The sequence below is a fragment of the Pinus tabuliformis genome, chromosome 8, assembly GCF_031772625.1.
Source record: "Pinus tabuliformis cultivar Carrire ecotype Pingquan chromosome 8, CPIR1, whole genome shotgun sequence".
Taxonomy (NCBI): domain Eukaryota; kingdom Viridiplantae; phylum Streptophyta; class Pinopsida; order Pinales; family Pinaceae; genus Pinus; species Pinus tabuliformis.
Window position 1 is genome coordinate 1,643,460,085 of NC_142294.1, and position 10,621 is coordinate 1,643,470,705.

The 10,621-nt window shown below is 40.7% G+C and overlaps 1 pseudogene; it reads left to right on the forward strand.

Moving 5' to 3' along the window:
* LOC149242462 (uncharacterized) overlaps positions 1–10,141 on the forward strand; it is a 34,880-nt pseudogene extending 24,739 nt beyond the window's left edge.
* The last annotated feature ends 480 nt before the right edge of the window (positions 10,142–10,621 follow it).

Genomic DNA, 10,621 nt, shown 5'->3' on the forward strand with positions numbered 1-10,621 from the left:
TATCATTTTCCTTTGTTGCATTAACCACATCAACAATTTTTTGATCTTGGGTACTAGATTGTTCATTGATGCTCTCTGGTTTTGCTGTTATCAAGAGTTTGACATCAGTTTTGGGAGATATCCCAACATTATATAAAATGAATGAATCCATATCGGAATGCATAGAATAGATGGGGAAGTTTTGGGGTTTTTCTTGACTGCTAACCACATATTTCATTAATGTTTCATGGTATAATCTCTTTGGCTGTCCAAAGACTGAAATGGTGGCATAGGACATGTCTAGTTGCAAAGATCCTTGGAGTTTTGCACCACAAGATCGAGATAAAAGCATACCATACTTAGGTGGAATATCAGCTACCACCACATCCATCAAGATTGTTTTCGCTGGATATTGAACTAAAGATACACAAAGGTCTTTGATTAGGCCAAGGCACCTGACCTGGATGGAATCAAATGAGAACAAATATTTGTAGGGTCTTGTGATGTCTAGGTCCAGTCTCTCCATCACAGATTTAGGCATTAGATTGTGGGAAGCTCCCGAATCAAACATAGCATTGTGGAGCACCTTGTCATGAATGTTTAAGCTCACATAGAATGGAGGAACTCCTCCATCTAATGTTTTACCATTGACTTCAGGACCGAAAATTAACTCTGGTTGATCATCTAGAACATTGACCACATCCCTATTCTCTGATATTTGCAGTGACCTATTGATTTGTTGTCTGTATATTTCATGTTTGGCCAATTCAGAGAGAGGAATAGCTATTTTCAGCTTACCAATTTCTGTTTCTAAGTTAAAAGGTTTTTCTATCTGAATTTTTGTATTGTAGCCAGCAAACTTTTCCTTTTCAGCTGAACTTTCGGTGACCTTCTCTTCATCATGAGTGTTGTTCCGAATTAAAACTGTTTTGAAATTGTTTTCAGGAGGGCCGATTACATTTTCTTTTGGAGGAGAGGGTGTGTATGGCTGGTTTTTTTAGGGTTGTTCATCTGATATGTCCTCAACAGAGACTTCCTTTGGATTTAGGTCTGTTTTGGCAGGGAGTTCTGTCAGGACAGCTTTATCTTTTGCTTTCTTTGGCTGTTTAGTATCTTTCAGCTTGGTGGGTTCAGGCACATCTATGGTTCTACTTCTCAACTTGTATTGTTTATGTACCTCATAGACTGCTGCATCATAACCTTCTCTAAAGTCAAATGACTCTCCTGATTTGGTTTGAAATTGGTTGAAATTATGGGCCTCTTGATCTTCTTGTGTTAGAAAGACTTGCTGTTCACTGTCTAAACCCATTAAGTTGATGTGAGGGTCCTCTGTTGGTTCACTAGATGTTGAGGCTTTGACATAGTTCTCTTGAAATGGAGGTCTGATGTTCTGGTCAGGGCCAACCCTTCCAACATTTGGATTTTGGTTTTTTCTAAAATTTGGGTTCCTTGTTGTGTTACTTGGCTGCCCTTCCCAAGATGATTTCCTTTCGATGGTCTCTACTCTATCTCCAAGTCTGTCCATACCTTTAATGATTGCATCAAGCTTTTGTTCAAATGCTGAAGGTTCTTCCTTGAAAGTTGTTCTTCTTTCAGCTCTTGCCCGATTTCTTTTAGCAATGAGATTTGCCTCTACACTAACAGCTATATTCTGCATGTCTGCTAAGGTTGGAGGGGCTCTTTCCCTCAGTTGATATGCCATGTCAGAATCAAATCCATCAGGGAATTTGATTAAGGCTAAGTCAGGTGGAGGTCTAAGGTTTTGAGGGATAGCGTTGTATACACTGTTGAATCTAGCACAATAATCTAGGACAGTTTCTTGTGGGCCTCTTTTTATACTGTCATACTCTGATAGGATATGCAATGGATCCTTCTTCTTTTCCCACCTATTCAAAAATGACTGATAAAGGGCATCAGGATTGGCTATAGAGTTTGCAGCAAGTGCTCTAAACCAAGTCCTAACATCACCAGTTAGACTTTGGACGAAAATCTTCATTCTTACATCATCATCATCAATTTCATAGTTCTCAAAATAGTCTTGCATTTTCTTTGTATGTTGTTGGGCTGTATATGTACCAGTACCATCAAAATAAGTGATCTTACTTTGATAATCTTGAGGCATAGCCCCAGGATTTCCAGGTAACTGTAAAGGAGCATATCTATTTGCCATATTTACAGGGATAAATGGAGCAACAGGAAGAAATGGGACGGCTGGAACAGCAGGGACAGGAGTTGAAATATGTGCAGTGGATGGAGGTGTGGAGAAGGTGCTTTGGGAGGTGGATGAAGAACTAGGAGAAGCAGCAGTTGTGTGAAGACGGACTGAGGCTTTAGCAGGAGTCGGGATATAGTTCTGTTGAACTGTTTCAAGGTCTGAATCAGCAGAATTTTCTTGTTCTTCTTGTTTCCTAAGGGTCTTAGCAATTAAATTGGGATTTTCAAAAATAGCTGGAGGATCTGGGTCAGGGTTTGACCTGGTGTACCGAGTTTTCTTCTTTGGAGCCAGCTTCTAAATCTGTTTTTTGGTATTTTCTAGGAATGTTTTAAGATTACAGTTTTTGACAATATTTTACATAAAGTTCTTTTGAAACATAGGAGGCTTTGAGTGTTTCCTTTGAATATGTTGAAACAGGGAGACTGATCAAATCTTTGGAACAACTGTTTATAGCCTAAAACTATACTGGAGATTGACTGAAGCAACTTTTATCTACTCCTATCAATGCAGAGCAAAGACAGTTTCAAAGGCTACCTGGCTAACTTCAGGCTCCATCTGTAGCTTTAGAAAACAGACAGCAGTTGTAAACAAACATTCAGGTCCCCAGTGGAGTCGCCAATGATGTTATCACTCAGGTTGTTCCCTGCCTCCTGAAGGGAATACGGCCGAGGTAACCACTAACCAATCTTTTAGCTGCAGGTCCTAGCCTACCTGCAACCAGAGAGGGCTCTCTCTTTGTAATTTAGCTTTGTTTTGGTGTGTTTTAGGCTAGTTATGATGCACAAGTTTTGTTTAAGTTTGTTGGAGGGTGATTTTAAGCAGAGCTGAGGAGAAAGTCTAAGACAGTCTGTTCCATTGGGCCATGGAGTCAAGGATGGTGTACAGCTGAAAATGCTTCTTGGGGTAAGTGGTAATGCTCCAGAGCGAGATAGGCAGTTCTAGAACAATTTTCAAATCTGGAAATGATGGAATGAACTCAAGGAATGAAAGGCAATCAAGAATCTTTCATTATGCTGGCAGAGGGAAAGTGTATGAATGTTATTCAGGAGCAATTAAGAATTCCTAAACAATATTCAGAATGAAGGAATTACTACAAACATGAGCAGTTAAGAATTCATATCTATAACTAATTCTGAGGAAAACAAAAGTAATAACAAAAATTGAGCACATGGTGTAATTAAACAAATCCTGGGCTATTCTTTCTTCCTGTTATCAAGATTATGAAACATATGTGAAATTTGTAAACATAGAAAACATAAAACGAAGTTTAGAATAACTTATTGTTCCATCGAATGACTCAGGAATTCAGTAGCAGGTCCCAGAACACCATTTGCACATTCAGACAGCTCAGAAACCATGAACTTCAACAGCCATTTGTATTAGAGAGTTTCAGAATTTACAGCGCAGCTTAGAGAGAAAATCACCAACCCCAAATACATATTATGGGGAGGTATTTATACAAAAGGGAGATACAAAATATCATGAAGATAAGTCTTTGAACTCATAACTTTCTTTACCAACTCTTAAGAAGTAGTAAATGAGGGAATAAATGCTATAATAAATATGAATGTGCTAGCTGTCCAATTAGTCAGAGATATTTTGACTTTTCTGGGCTGTGTGAGTCGGCTGCTTGCTGCGCATTCATTCTGCGTTTCCTGTCCTGATGCTGCTATGTTATTTGTCGTTGTCTTGTCCTTTACTATCAGTGCTCAGTTTCCTTTGCATTTAATGAGTTGTAGTGACTATTCCACTTCTGCCTTGCACTGCCTTTTCTTCCCTTTGACAGGTGGATTGTGCTATCTGTATGTGCTGACCTGTATCTGATCAAAAAAGAATTAATAAACAAAATTACCTGAGCAATGTCTCCATCATTCCTTTCCACCAATCCTCTGTAGGCAGCTGATGTCTTTGTATCTTTATCATTGTTTCACCAGCTTCAGTGTATCTATAAAAGTTTGGCTGGACTTCAAAGAGATGGTTTATCTCATGCTCAATGCAAAACAAGTTTTCTAGTTTCTCATAGAGACTCTGTCCAGATGGAGGCCCTGTTTCTTCTAATGTGCTTGAAGACACTGTGATTTGATTGGAGGCATAGTTGTTCACCCTGTTGGCATAATGCTCATGTGATAGCAGTCTTCCAGCACTAGTTACTAAACTTGGTAGCCCCCTACTCTGTAACGCTGCAAACTTTATTCTGAATTTATTCACCTCTGCCTGCATTTCTTAGCATTTTCTTTCTAGAGTTTGCACAAAACTCCTTAGGGTCAGCACCCTTTTTACTAGTAAGATGGTATCAGTCCTGTTCCTGATACCTATTGCTGCCAGTTGCTCTTTGGTATGAGTATTTAGGAATTGAATCATTCTGTTGGCTTGCTCAGGCACGTTTCCCAAAGATGCTCTAGCCTTTTGATTTTCAAACTGAGCCAAACCTATCAAGTCCATTTGCTCATGTATGGTCTCAATTGATTGCCACTGGTCAGTAATTGATTGGCCGATCTTGGCCCACAAAATTTTCTTGACCTCAGCTAGGGTCCTATCAAGTGTAAGCTCTTTTTCCAGCTCCTTTATCCTCTTTTCCAGGGCTTTCACTTCCCTTGTCTTCTCAGCTACATCCTGCTTTGACTTGTCATATTTTTCCTCAATTTTAGCCAGCTTTGTTTTGGCCTCTCTCAATTCTGCCATTTGCAGTTCCAGTGCCTTTATTTCTTTCATCGTATTGTCCATACTCAGGCTGGTCTCTTGCTCTGCAGGTGCTATAGTAGTTGTCGAAACTGGTGCTGAACTTGAGGTACCTGCTTCTGATGCTGGAGCAGTGGGAGGGACTATTGTGGTGGCCGTAGGAGGAGCAGCTGTAAGAATGTGAGTTGTTTGAATTGGCTGAGAGGCCAACTCTCCCTATCTTCCTTGTAATGATGCCTCCAAGGCACTCTCTGTTTCTATCAACCTTTTATGTAAGCTCATAAGAAAAGTTACCACATCCTGCTCTTCTTTTTGTTGTGCTACCTCTGTGGTTTGAGGATGTAGTGTACCTGGCAGCTTGAGTTGTCTTTTGAGGGTTGCTATGTCTTCCTCTTTCTTCTTTATCAAAGCTTCCACGCCCTTGGGATCAGTGGGATCATATCCCAACTCTATAATAATCTCCTCCAAGGACTTGATTCTATTGTCCTTGGCCTATGATGAAGCTTTCTCCAATTCTAGTTGGGCAGAAGTATTGTGCAGAGAGTTTTGCAATCTATGGGCCAACAATGTTTTGTCTTCCAAGGTCGAATACACCATTTCATCGGTCTGCTTGTGTAATTCAATCTGGTCCATCGGATGGATATCCCTAGCGAGAACTTCCAGATTGGTTCTGATATAGTCGGCAGCTGATTGTGGTTGCTGAGTTGTAGGTCTGAAATGACTGAGAGTCATTTTCCCTTCTTGGATGTCATAGGCTGCCATTAGCCTTTGCTGATTAGTGGGAGCCATCCTTAGCAGTTGGTTATAGAGTTGGTACCTCACTGGCTTGTTTCTAGCTTTAATATCTGTAAATGCCTTCTTAATATCAGAGTCCTGTCTGCTCTGTTGCCTGGTGGATGTAACCTCCACCCCTTGTTGTCTTTCTTTCTCAGGTTGGAAGGAGCTGGCTGATGTCTCCATGCTTGGGGGAACTTGTTATTCAGTTGGTCCTTCTGGTATTTCTTCCTCTGAAAAATGATTTAATCTCTGTCTTTTTTCTCCTTGTTGCTCTGTGGATGTCCCTGGAGGGGTCTCTTCCTGTCTATCTCTTTTCTTAGCCCTTTCCTCATTAAGAGGAGTCTGTAACACTGGGATTTCAGTTGCCTTTGCTTGAGTAGAAGGGTCTAGCCCTTGACTTTGTTCATCTGTAGAAGCCGGCCGGTCTGCCATTGTTTCTTGCTGTTCCAAATTGTGCACTTGTTGTTCTAAATCCTGCACCTCCTTACCTTTAGATGTCCCTGCTAGTGGAGCACTTTCTTGGACAGGCTGTTGGGAAGCCGTGGCAGATGATTTGCCTTCTCCAAGGTGCCGAGGAGCTGTGAAAAACACCTGTTCAAAAGATTCCAAGTCAACTGATTTTTCAAGATTCTTGATTGCTCTTTCTGTTATTTCTTCTTCAGTAAGTTCTTCCACAAGTGTGCCCTCTACCCATTCTTGTTGATTAGCATATTGTTCAATTTGAGGGATATTGTAGTGTACATATCCTGCAAGCTTGTGTTTGACTCTTCTAAAGCTTATGAAGTGATTGGGGTCATATGGCGCCCAATAAAAGCTTGGTTTTAGCAACAGAAAAATTTTCAAAATCTTGTCTGCCTCTTCCCAGGCTTCCTCTTTCTTATTGAAAATAAATGGGCCCAATTAATGTCTTATCTTGAGCTGTGCCTTTTTCCTAGTGCCATAGAAATGAATCATATCTGAATTACTAAATTGTCGGAAGTATTCCAAGGAAAAGAGTCTCATAGGGACATATTTTGGCAGTCTGTAGGGGCTAATTCGCAGCCATAAATCCTGATTACTGTGTGGTCTTGGTAAAAATACCAGTCACCAATGTTGTAGCTTTTGGAAAGCTGTAGAATCTTTTGCATCTCATCAGTGAGTCTAGGAAGAGGAGTGCTCACCAGTAAAGAAGAAGCTGGATATATAAATAGGTCAATAAACTCGCAGTAGGTATATGGAGAGTAATAAACATGGTGGCAGACTGATGACCAAAATATTACAGACCTTCGCTTCCCCTTAGCATCTAATTTTTTGAGGAAAACTGGGAAACTATCAGGTTGATAGTACAGCAGTAAATGATATATGTAGGAGGTGTATTTGAACACTCTTTCTCTCTCCAGGTTCATGAGTTGCTCATGAATCTTGTCAGCTATTAAAGTGGCATAATCATACTGGACAGCAGGGGGCTGTCCTGGAGCAAACATGGACAACATCACCAACATTGTCTCATCAACAAACTCACTGGTATTGAATTCTAAGATGCAGGATATCATGTCTACCAGCAGTCTCCTTGTTTCATTGAACCAAACATGTAGATAAGAAAGAGGTTGCCGGGGTTGAAAATTTGGTTGCATGAATAACTGGGCAATTCTTGTGATCTCTGAGCTGGACAGTTTAGCACCTTGTTCAAGCAGAAGTTTCATGGAGAGAGGAGCCAGAGGCTTAGTTGGCTCAAAGTTTAGCATCTCGTTTATGGCTTGAGGGGTGATGTGGAACAAGACAGTGCCAAATGGAGCCAAAACTGCTCTTTGAGTGGGCTCATAATTTTCACAACATTGATGGATAAGGTCAGGGAATACATTTACTTGTGGGAGATAATAGATTGGCATGTTGGACTCCCAGATACCCAGGACATCAGCATTGCTTTTGTATCTTTTCCTTATCTCACAAAAAGTTTCAATGTGATATTTGTTGCTCAGTTCCACTGTTTCCTTCATTTGGTAATCCCTGTCAGCAAGGGGCAGCCACTCCAAGTTCTTATGTGGTGCGTTTCAAGGGGGGAATATTTAAGGCCACCGGAGCATCCATGATCCACAGTGTTTACAACTAGATTTTGAGTTGGTATGTCAACAGGAAACAAGGTGCTGGCAGTAGGCTTTTAGCAAAATTGCTACAATTTGAATTCTGTATAAAAATGGTCTTAGTGAGTGACACTCTCCGGGACAACAGAGTCTGCGGAGTCTTTCGATGAGGAAACTAGAAAGACAATAGATAAGGGGCGGCTTCTGCAGGTGCTTTTGGTGGCTTTGCAGGCAGGGGCGAGCTCGATTTCAGGTTTTAATGGATAGTTTATCAGAGGGCTATAGAATTAGCAAGTTTTGCCCGAAAAACACGGTCAAACAGTAAGTTGGAGCACAAAGGTTTGGGGCAACAATGTATTTTAGTTAAATTCAACTCTTTAGGTGATTTTTAATAGAGAAATCACGTAGGAAAAACAGGGTTTATGGGGGACTGACGGATAAATTCCTGTTTCCCGAGAGTTTGGCACGAAATGCAATTGCAGGTGGAGCTAAGGAGGTTGCGTTTGCATGTTGAACTCCTCTGGCTGGTGGATTGGAGCTATGGTGATCAAATCGTCGTGAATCGCATGCAAAGTTTCCGCAGACAAACGAATAAAAATAAACGAAAAACCATCACTTTCGTGACTTTTGAACAAATTTGAGCTTTTTGGACTTTTTGGCGCTTTTTATGCTGACGTCACCATGACGTGGTTTTTGTCGCGTAGCGGGTACAGAGAGTGACATGGCAGCTGACGTAGGTGTTGACATGGATGGATGATGAGGCAGACACGTCGGACGGAACAGTGACATGGGGGCTGACACAGGTGCTGACATGGTGTATGACGTGGGCAGCGGGGACAGAAGGCGGTAACCGGTTTCCATCGGACCGCTTTTGGTATGGGGGCGGTTTCCGTCAGAGCGGGCCCGATGCAATCAAAAGAGGGCACGCGTCCTTTGTACGACAGGAAAACCACCGTTCTATCGAGCACTAACTCTCGTACGTCGGGGCGGCTCCGATATCAATGAGAGCCGTCGGATGGGGAGGGCCCGATCCGACGGTTGACGGAACTGCGAGCTGGCGGCATGTTAATGTACGGGACCCGCTGCCATTTTTAAGCAATTAAATATTGTTTGGCGGGGTTTAAACTTTGGGTTATGGGTTATATGGAATGCGGTTATGTGATTAATCAAACATTAATCAAATCCTGATGTTTATGCGCAGCGACTATGGTTATTCGCTGAACCGGAGGTTAGCGAATCCCAGGGCGACAAGTGGCGGGTTGTTATTGGTCCCAGGTGGACCAATGACTCCCGAGAAAGAGTTTATAGCCATATTAGGCCGGGGGTGGGGTATTTACAATATTTTTGGGCTTTTGCAGATTTTTATACATAATAGGGAAGGGGAGATATAAAGGGGATTTATATATTAAAGTTAGAATATTAATATGAATGTGAAGGGAAAAGCGCTAGGTGCATGACATTGAATCACCTAGGCTTTAGGGTGTTTAGGAGAAATAAAACTTTTTACACAAGAAATGTGGCTTCTTCCACTAAGTAAACCGAGAGTTTAACTTAGAATTTCTCATAGAATGAAGTGAAATAGGACTATTGGGCAGATCCCAAGGTCCTTGAGGGGATGTTAGTCAAAGATTTATGGGGAAATGGAGGGGAATTAGTCATGCTTCCATTGTTTTTCAGTCCAACAACTACCTTAGTGCTTATGTCACTGATGATATGAGTCTTCTTTGACAAGACAATAAATGATCATAACCTTGCTTATGCAACCTCAAACTCTCTACCCAGCCTAATACACCTAACATTTTCTTCCTTTGGATTGGGTGCACTTGAACTAGCAAACCCTAAAGTTCCTCTTTTCTTTTGACTGCCCTCCTATCTAAGCCTACCCTTATCTCTTCCAAGGGCCCAGATTAAGCAGTTGGGCTCCTTAATTTCTCTACCTATCTACTCATCTGCCAAGCTTAAACTGTTTGGACAGATATTCTTTCTCTATTCTACAACAGCAAATTTAAACATGGCATGGTCCAGATTGAACAGTTGGGCCATCCATCCAGTGTGATAATCAGCAGTATTTTCACATTGTGAACTTGCAAAAGCAGATAGGAGTGGCATTTTGACTGGCCACTTTCCTGGTCTTTTGGTTTGGGGTTCATTTCTATCATGTTTTCTGACCAATTTACTCTTTTTTCCCTTTGATTATTCTTTTAGGGCATACCCTCTTTACATTTTTTAATTCTCTCTAACTCTTTAGAAAATATGGAACCTTTGCAGCATGAAAAGATGAACATATTTGGCACTTCCAAAGTCAATCATGAAAAATAAAACCTATTGGTATAGGAACCTAACAGGAATTGTCGTGTATCGCAAGAAATTCAGAAGGGAAGTGGGTGTGGCCGCGAGAAGCAGTGGTACGAAAACAAACCAAAACATCTAGCGGACGAAGCTCACTAAATACAATGAATTTTTGAAATATATTTGATAGATGGATAGAGAAGGAAATCACACAATAATTTTGATATGATACTGTTTAGTAAATTGCATTCACTTAATTATTGGAAGTTATATAATTAAATAGACTCAAAACCACTAAGAAATAGATATATTAATCTCAGTGGAAGTTATATAATTAAATAGACTAAAAACCACTAAGAAATAGATATATTAAGCTTACCATATATTTATTTGCTAAATTAGAACTTTAGCATAACCAACCCATCCTAAATTTAAATTGTATATAAACTTCGTGAAACTGTATACTGACTAAGGGTAACCGGGAGTAATTATCTCCAACAATGTTGACATATTGACAGAAAATGTGAGGAACATTGGAGATACAGGTATTATAGAGATAATCTGTACACAAATTACTACATATTTTTTATTAATTACCCAGGACTTCCATCCATCCTTAATT